Here is a 9,969-nt window from a genome sequence, read left to right as displayed (position 1 = left end):
GACCCAAAATGTCATCTTTAAATTTAATAATTAATTATGTGTTCTAAGACCTCGAAAAGTACTATTTATCATTCTCGACTTGTGTGCGCAATCCGTAAAATTTCATGGAAAGTTTTTATGTAAAAAATGGATTAAAATATGGATTAGAGCTTTAAAACTCAATTAAGTTGACTTTGGTCAACATTTTGAGTAAACGGACTTGGATTAGTGTTTTGACAGTTCCGGTAGGTTCGTATCGTGATTTGGGACTCGGGCATATGCCCGGAATCAAATTCCGAGGTCCCTAGCCTGAGATATGAAATTTCGAAAAAAAATTAAAATGTTTAAGTTCAAATAGTGACGAATGTCTAATTATGTGAAAATGACACCGGAATAGAATTTTGATGATTTCAACAGCTCTGTATGGTGATTTTGGACTTAGGAGCGTGTTCGGAATTTTTTTTTTGGAAGTCCGTAGTTAAATTAGGCTTGAAATGGCTAAAAATAAGAATTTAAGTTTGGAAGTTTGACCGATGAGTTGACTTTTTGATACCGGAGTCGGAATCCAGTTCCAAAAATTTTCATAGCTCCGTTATGTCATTTATGACTTGTGTGTAAAATTTGAGGTCAATCGGAGTTGATTTGATAGGTTCCGATATCGAATGTAGAAGTTGAAAACTCTTAGTTTCATTAAGCTTGAATTGGGGTATGATTCATGGTTTTAGCATTGTTTGATGTGATTTAGAGGTTTGACTAAGTTCGTATGATGTTTTAGGACTTGTTGATATATTTGGTTGAGGTCCCGAGGGCCTCGGGTGAGTTTCGGATGGTTAACGGATCAAGAATTGGACTTAAAAGTTGCTGCAGTGTTTCCTTTTCTGTTGGATATTCTGAGTTGATATCGAGCCCAGGTATCGAGCCCAGGGTTGACGAGGCTCAGGCTCGAGCTTGAGATCGAAGTCAGGATCGAAGGTGCAGCTCGAGGACATGATCGAAGGTAAGACTCGAGGGCTAGGATCGAGACCCATGCTCGATGCCCTGATCGAAGGCACATGCTCGATGCCCTGATCGAAGGCCCAGCCTCGATGTCCTGATCGAAGGCAGGCCATGACCGAGGTCCAGGCTCGAGCCTGTGATCGAAGCCGCGATCGAGGCCCAGTTCGAGGACCAGTTCCGAAGGTTGCTGGGCAGTTTTATAAAAAAGAGGGCATTCGTCTCATTTGCCATTTTTGACGAACTTGAGCTTGAGCAGAGACGACTTTTGGCAGATTTTCAAGGGGAAAACATTGGGGTAAGTGATTCTAACTCGGATTTGGTCTACATATACAAGTATATCATTGTTTTCACCATAAATTAGTGTTTTGAGATTTAAATTTGGGAAAGTTTTAGAAATCTCATAGAAACGAATTTTTGAGATTTCGGTATCGATTCGGAGTCGGATTTGAGTGAAACTGGTATGGTTGGACTCATAATTGAATGGGTTGTCGGATTTCATAACTTTCACCAGATTCCGAGATGTGGGCTCTGCGGGCGAATTTTTAATTAATTTCGGGATCTTTTCTTTAAAATGTAGTATTTTCTTATAGAATTGATTCCTATTATATTTGGTGATTGTATCGAATTATTTTGGCTAGATTCGATCCAGAAGGAGTTGGATAATCGTGGAAAAGGCCTTATAGTGGATTAAATTGGAGCAAGACGAGGTAAGTCTCTTGTCTAATCTTGTGAGGGAGAAATTACCTCATAGGTGATTAAGATTAAACAATTGTTGCTAAATTGTGGGGGCTACGTACGCACGAGGTGACGAGAGTCCGTACGTAGCTACTATTAATGCTAAAGTCCGGGTAGTTTAGGACTCAAAGCATGCCTTACTTTTATAAATTGTATTCTTTGATTAATTAATATTAATTGATATATATGAATATATTGTGAATTGTTAGATAAAGATATTAAAGGATGGAAATCTCATATGCTTAATTTTTGTTTAAATCAATTAATTGTTAAAAGAAATTGTTCTCCTCCCAAATTTATCTTATAATAAACATACTCTCCTTCCGGAGGCACATAAGAAAATGTCCTCCTTTCTTGTGGAGCGGGCCGAACGCCTCGGCAGGATAGATGCATCTATGGATCGCGCCGCACGTCCCTCGGCAGTGCACACGACACTCTGGATCGGGCCGTATGTCCTCGGCAGAAATCATGCTTAATAATAATAATAATAATAATTACACGATACTTTAATAATTTATTTCAGCTTGTGAAGCTAATTAATAAATTGGAAAATCTTTGAAATTTAATGAATTATTATTCTTGCTTATTAAGGAATTAATTGTTACTCCTGTAAATGAGATTTAATTGATAAATTGGAAATTATTTGAATTGAAGGAATTTAATTAATATATTGAGAATTGTTACATTTGAAAAAATTTGATTATTTTCGCTGATTAAATAAATAATTATAAATTCTGTAATTTATGCTGATTTAAATATCCTAGTTTTATTTCAGTTATTATTGACCCATAGTGAGTGTTAAAGTCGGCCATCTCGTCTCTACCACTTCGAGATTAGGCTTGATACTTACTGGGTACATGTTGTTTACGTACTCATACTACACTTGCTGCACTTTTTGTGCAGGATCTGAGACAGGTACTAGTGGAGGACCTATCATCACATACCCACGTCATCCCGAGGCATAGTGGTGAGCTGCCTTTCTGAGCCGTTCTGCAGCTACCAGTGTCTCTTCTTATATTTATATTCTGTCTATTTTATTTCAGACAGTATTTGGAGTTTTGTATAATCTACTAGATGCTCATGCACTTGTGACACCGGGTCTTGGCACACGCATTGGTAGAAGTTGGTATTTTATTATTTTCTTGGAATAAAAGTTTAACCAATGTACGTTTGGCTTATTAGTTGGCTTGCCTAGCTGTAGTGTTGGGCGCTATCACGACCTATAGGTGAAATTGGGTCGTGACACATTGCCACCTAGTTTATCAGCAGTTCATCCAATGTTCCATGTGTCTATGCTCCGTAAATATCACAGTGTTCTGTCTCATGTGTTAGATTTCAGCTCAGTCCAATTGGACAAGGATTTGACTTATGAGGAGGAGCCAGTAGCTATTCTAGCCCGGCATGTCCGACAGTTGAGGTCTAAGAGTTATCCTTCAGGGTGAAATGGAGAGGTCAAGCGATTGGGGAAGCTACCTGGGAGTCCGAGTCGGACATGCGGAGTAGATATCCACTCCTTTTCACCAGCCCAGGTCTTTTCTAATTCCGTTCGAGGATGAACGTTTGTTTAAGAGGTGAAGAATGTGATGACCCGATAGGCATCTTTAAATTTAATAATTATTTCTTTGTTCTAAAACCTCAAATAGCACCTTTCAGTATTTCTTGACTTGCATGTGTAGTCCGTAAATTTTTTCGGAAAGTATTTATGTGAAAAATTGATTAAAATGTGAAGGAGGGCTTTAAAACTCAACTGAGTTGACTTTGGTCAATGTTTTGGGAAAACAGACCCAGATAATTGTTTTGACAGTTCTGGTAGGTCCGTATCGTGATTTGGGACTTGGGCGTATGTCCGGAATCGAATTCGGAGGTCCCTAGCTCAAATTATCACCATTTAACGGAAACTAGAAATCTAAAGGCTAAAGATTACCAAAGTTTGACTGTGAATTTGACTTTATCGATATCAGACTCGGATTGAGATTCCGAGAGTTGGAATAGCTCTGTTATGTCATTTGGGACTTACCTGCAAAATTTGAGATTATTCCGGATTGAATTGACATGTTTCGGCATGAGTTATAGAATTAAAAATTTCATAAACTCATAAGTCTGAATCGAGGTGCGAATGGTAGTTTCGATGTTGTTTGACGTGATTTGAGACCTCTAGTAGGCCCGTGTTATGTTACGGGACTGGTTGGTATATTTGAACGGGGTCCCGAGTGGCTTGGGTGAGTTTCGAGGTGAGTTTTGAACGAGTTTGGGCATTTTGGCACTCTGATGATGTTTTGGGACAGTTGAAGTGCGAAGGGCACATTTTGGAGTGCGGATGTGCGGCCGCAAACTTCCAAAGTGTGGAGGCACTGGTAATTATGTGGACCGCAGTTGAAATTGTGCTATCTGCAGTTGAAATTGTGCGGTCCACAGAATTTCTCTCGCTGCCGCAGAAAGGAGATTTTCAGGTTCGATGGTCCGACTTCGGAAGCTTATATCTTTTAATGTACAAACAATTTGGAGATGATTCAAAAACAAAAGTTGTAGCCCTTTGAGTCTAGTTTCCAGAAAGATATATGATTAATCATTTGGACACGTGTAAAGAAAGTCATTATTAATTTACTAAAGCCTGGCAGTGCAATCACATTGAAGTGCGGCCGCACAATTTGGACCGCGGCCGCGGAACTTGGAAGTGTGCAGACCGTATAAAAATGTGCGGTAAGCACAATGGGGATCAGATTTTGTACCATATAAATGAGGGTTTCATCTTATTTTTCATTTTTGGACTTAGAGAGCTCGGTTTATGGCGATTGTTCGTGGGTTTTTCAAGAAATTCATCGTGGTAAGTGATTCTAACTCGGATTTGGTTAATATACATGAATATATCATTGTTTTCATCATTCAATTAGCATTTTGAGATGGAAATTTAGGGAAAATTATAGAAACTTCATAAACTATAATTTTAGGATTCGAAGGGCAATCCGATGTCAGAATTCGATAATTTGTGTATGGTTGAACTCGTATCGGAACGAGTGTTCGAATTTCGTGATTTTTTGTCAAGTTCCGAAAAATGGGTCTCACATTGACTTTTGGTTGACTTTTCCGAAAATGACTTAAATTAAGTCTCTTTCAAATTGTGAATAATTTCTAAAGCTCAAATTGAATTGTTGGTAAATAATTTGCCATGTTTGATTAGTTTGGAGAATAATTTGAAAGGAAAAGTTGTGGTCGAGTGATCATTTGAAATTGCGAAACAAGGTAAGTGTCGTGGTTAACCTTGACTTAAGAAAATAGAACCCTGAAATTATTTGTTACGTGAATTTCATGTGTAACGATGTATATGCAAGGTGACGAGTGCCTATACGTCGTCAAGTTGATTATTTGCATATTTATCTGGAAATCATAAATTATTTTCTTTATCATGAGTTAATTATTATATTAATTGTTTCTCTCATATTCCTCGCCAAATATTAAGTCTTAAATTCATGCTATAATTGCTACATGCTTATTTGACTTATGTGACTTAATTGCTACTTGACATTTAGTATATTAGATATTAAATTGCCTATTTTCTCCCTAATTTTTACAATTAATTGCTACTTGTCATTACTTGTTTACTAAATAATTTATAAATATTGTATGGTTTATTGCCTAATAATTTTTTATTGAATGTTGTATTTATTGAAGTATTTTTATTACATTTAAGATTTGTTAAATTATATTGTTGGAGAGGGTTACACGCCGCAACGGAGATAAAAATGAATATATTGGGGGATCGGGTTGCACGCCGCAATGGATTATATTTTAAGTTTATATTGTTGGAGTGGGTTGCACGCTGCAACGGAACTTAATTGAAGGATTATATTGGGGGAACGGGTTGCACGCCGCAACAGAATGAGAAAAGAAATAATTGGTTGTGACTGCTGAAATAATTTCAATTATTGATATGATTTACCTGTCTTACTTCTATTCATGTTATTATTATTATTATTATTATTATTATTATTATTATTATTATTATTATTATTATTATTATTATTATTATTATTATTATTATTATTATTGCGTACAAGTTAATGTAAGTGACCTGCCTTAGCCTTGTCACTATTTCATCGAGGTTAGGCTCAGCACTTATAGAGTACATGGGGTCGGTTGTACTCATACTACACTCTGCACTTCTTGTGCAGATTCCGGAGTTGGTCCCAGCGGCGTACTGTAGATTTTTCTCGGATTCGGCTATCAGTGGAGACTTGAGGTATAGTTGCACGGTGTTCGTAGCTCTGAAGTCCCCTTCTACTTTATTTTAGCTGTGTGCTTTCTTTCAGACAGTTTTATTTTTATTCAGACCCTTATTTGTATTATTTTAGAAGTTCGTGCACTTGCGACTCCAGTTCTGGGTTGGTATTTGGACAGCGTTATTATTTTGGATTGTTCACTTTAATTCAGACATTTTTTTTTCCAGTTGTTTGGTTTCTTTATTAATTAATTAACATGGATTGTTAAAAATAGTTTAAATTATTCTAACGTTGGCTTGCCTAGCAAGTGAAATGTTAAGTGCCATCACGGTCCCGAAGGAGGGAATTTCAGGTCGTGACACCGTCATACCCTTATATGTATACAAAAGTATCGTACCAAAACCCAATAGCAACTCCAGATCAAAAGGAGCACACCAACTCTCGCTGAGCTAGGATCTTAATGAGGGAGACCGTCAGCCTGTCTACCTGCACTTGCGGGCATGAAACACAGGCCCCCAGGCAATAAGGGCATCAGTATGAATAATATACCGAGTATGTAAGGCATAAAAATCAATATATAAAAGGCATGAAAGAAACATAGAGTAAAGAACTCAACATGTAAGTCTGAATAGCTCTTTGAATTATGAAAATATTTATAATGTCATGCGTATTCGTATAAATGTCATACCATGCATATGTATATGTGTACATAACATCATCAAGCCCCTGAGGGCATCCCATCATATCATCTCAGCCTCTGTGGGTGAAATCATAAACGTATACCAGCTGATCAGGTGGTGGTGCGTATATAACGTCATAATCTTTCCCCCATACCCCATATACATATACTATACGAGTATATAACGCCATCCGGTCATGGGTCAATATACATGTATAAATGAATGTAGTGCATAATGAAATAAGTCAATAAGATCTCTCAGAATGTCATGAGACCCATGGACAGACGATATGATAGTAGGACATATGGGGAATCAAGAACATAGGTAACCCTAGTACTTCTAGGAATAGAATCATTCGTGAAAGTGGCGTGCTTGCTCGTTTCGTTGCGTCATATGGATCATGCCAAAAGAAAAGAAGGAATAGCCTTAACATACATGTATGATCTCTTCCTTATTACTCAACCAAGCTCAACACAACTTCTTGCATCTACAACAAGTGAAATGATATTGCCGTTAACATATAATGTCGTACCATTCTATTTGGCTATTCGTATGGCTTAAGGAAAATCGGGCAGCAACTCCCCTATTTTTAATACATCCCAAAGACCACTAAGGGTCATCAACAGCCCAACAACAACAACTATAACCAACAATAGCAACAACAACAATATAATCCAATATGAGTTTCTCCGATTATCTTAACAATCATATTGAGCGGCAAGCTCGTTTTTACTCATAACAAGATATAAATTGAATCCAACTCTTATTCCATAAATTAGTTTACAAACTTTAGAACATCATACTTATATGTACTATATTATTTCTAGTTCAAAACATCCACAAAATGCCTTCCAAAACAGCCCCATACGTCTAGCACCTTAATTTTTATCGTCAATCACTTGTTTTTCATCTTTTCTTCTTCAATCAACTTAATTAACACCTAGAAAAGCTTAACAACAGCAGACACAACATTATCAAATTATTTCTCACAATTTCCAGCCACCACAAACGATATATTTAGCCACAAAATAATCCAACCAAAAATACAACCATATCCCATGTTCTTTTAAGTGCTATCTTATGTTTTTTCACTCAACCAACACAACCAACACAAGATTAACCTTAGGCACAATCAAGAAGATGTTATACATACCTTGGACAGAAGCTACAATTCGAAACCATATCTCAACTTAGCTCACAATTGCCCTCAATCACAATACAACATCATGGAAGCATTCTCTTGTAGTCTTCAACACCTTTGATGATAATTTGAGTTGATTATCCTTGAGTTTGGTTCTTGGGATCTTGGGATATGTTAGGGAGGATTTTGGAGAGCTTTTTGACGAAATTTGGGTGAGAAATGACCCGAAATGAGGCTTAAACATCTTTTAAAAGACGTAAGGTCGGTGGTCGTCTCAAGCGGGTCCCAATCGAGCTGATTGCGCAATCTCACGAAAACTCAAATTTCTCTCTACTCAGATGTCGTATCGACTAACGGTTTAATGAGTGGGAAACAAGACTCGTAGATATTCATTTTGGTATATAATATATACCAAAAAGAACCCATATAGCACACAAAATTTATTGCTCAACAAGCTCTGTTACAAGAAAAATCCTTAGTCGATTTTTCCGCAACTTTAATCCGATTTTTTCAAACTTTATATTTTCTATCCAAACATCGTATATAGCCATGTTATGGATTTAAACTCAATTAAATCATCATTAACAAGTCTCATATTCATTACGTCACCTTGGGATGCACAGGGTGTAACAATCTCCCCCCTTAGAAACATTTGTCCTCGAATGTTAAACTCCCAGAAATCTATAGAAATTTTGGCAGAGTCTCCTCTGTAACAGTACTACTACCAACATGTCACACAGCAAACCCAACAATACAAAGCCACAATTATCAATAACATCAATGGCCTCACTTGACTAATAACAATAACTAACATAAGAATCAAGTATCATATACGTACCTAAAGGTTGTGATGTCTCAGTCCGATCCTCCTCCGGAAGCGGAAACAAGTGAGGATACCTAGTCTTCATTTCTTCTCCAGCTTCCCAAGTCATCTCCTCCACATTAAATTTTCTCCAAAGTACTTTAACCGAAGCTACATTCTTAGTTCTCAATCTTCGAACTTGTCTATCTAGTATAGCAATGGTAGCTTCCTCATATGATAGCTGCTCTGTAACCTGAACATCATCAACTGGAATGACTTTAGAGGGATCTCCAATACACTTACAGAGCATATACACATGAAAGACTGGATGTAAAGACTCCAAGTTGGAAGGCAAGTCTAACTCATATGCTACTTGGCCTACTCTACGTATAATCTTATAAGGTCCAATGTACCGAGGGCTAAGCTTACCGAATCTCATAACGCCTTTCATCGGTGATACCTTTAGGTATACCAGTCGTCTACCTGAAACTCCAAGTCTCGTCGTCGATATCTGCATAGGACTTCTGACGACTCTGAGCAGCTAATAACCTTTCCCTTATAAGCTTAATCTTCTCAACTGCCTGTTGTACCAACTCTGGTCCTACTAACTTAGTTTCCCCAATCGCGAACCATCCGATAAGAGACCTACACCTCCGTCCGTAAAGTGCTTCGTATTGAGCCATCTAAATGTTGGAATGATAACTATTATTATATGCGAACTCAATAAGTGGAAGATGATCATCTCAGCTACCCCTGAATTCCATCACACAAGCCCGTAGCATATCCTCCAGTGTCTGAATAGTACGCTTAGCCTGACCGTCTGTCTGGGGATGCAATGTTGTACTAAGACTTACCTGAGTCCCCAATCCTTTTTGGAAAGACCTCCAGAAATTAGCTGTAAACTGAGCACCTCTATCTGAGATAATAGATATAGGGACACCATGAAGTCGTACTATCTCCTTAATGTAAAGACTTGCATAATCCTCTATTGAATATGTAGTCTTGACAGGCAGAAAATGGGCTGATTTTGTAAGTCTATCAACAATAACCCATATAGAATCGAACTTACACTGGGTACGAGGTAAGCCTATAATGAAATCCATATTAATCACTTCCTATTTCCAAGTCGGAATCTCTATAGCCTGCAATAATCCACCGGGTTTCTGATGCTCAATCTTAACATGCTGATAATTACGGCACTGAGCAACAAACTCTGATATATCCTTCTTCATTCCGTCCCACCAGTAAATTTCCCTGATATCATGATGCATCTTCGTCGCTCCTAATGAATTGAATAACGAGAATAGTGAGCTTCTCCCATAACCTACTGGTGCAACCCTGCCACCTTAGGAACACATAATCGACCTCGATATCTGAGGACTCCATCTCCTGTAATCTCAAATGGTGTCTTCTCCTTTT

The sequence above is a fragment of the Nicotiana tabacum genome, chromosome 17 (assembly GCF_000715075.1).
Source record: "Nicotiana tabacum cultivar K326 chromosome 17, ASM71507v2, whole genome shotgun sequence".
In the NCBI taxonomy this organism is placed as follows: Eukaryota; Viridiplantae; Streptophyta; class Magnoliopsida; order Solanales; family Solanaceae; genus Nicotiana; species Nicotiana tabacum.
This window is presented reverse-complemented; position numbering follows the sequence as displayed.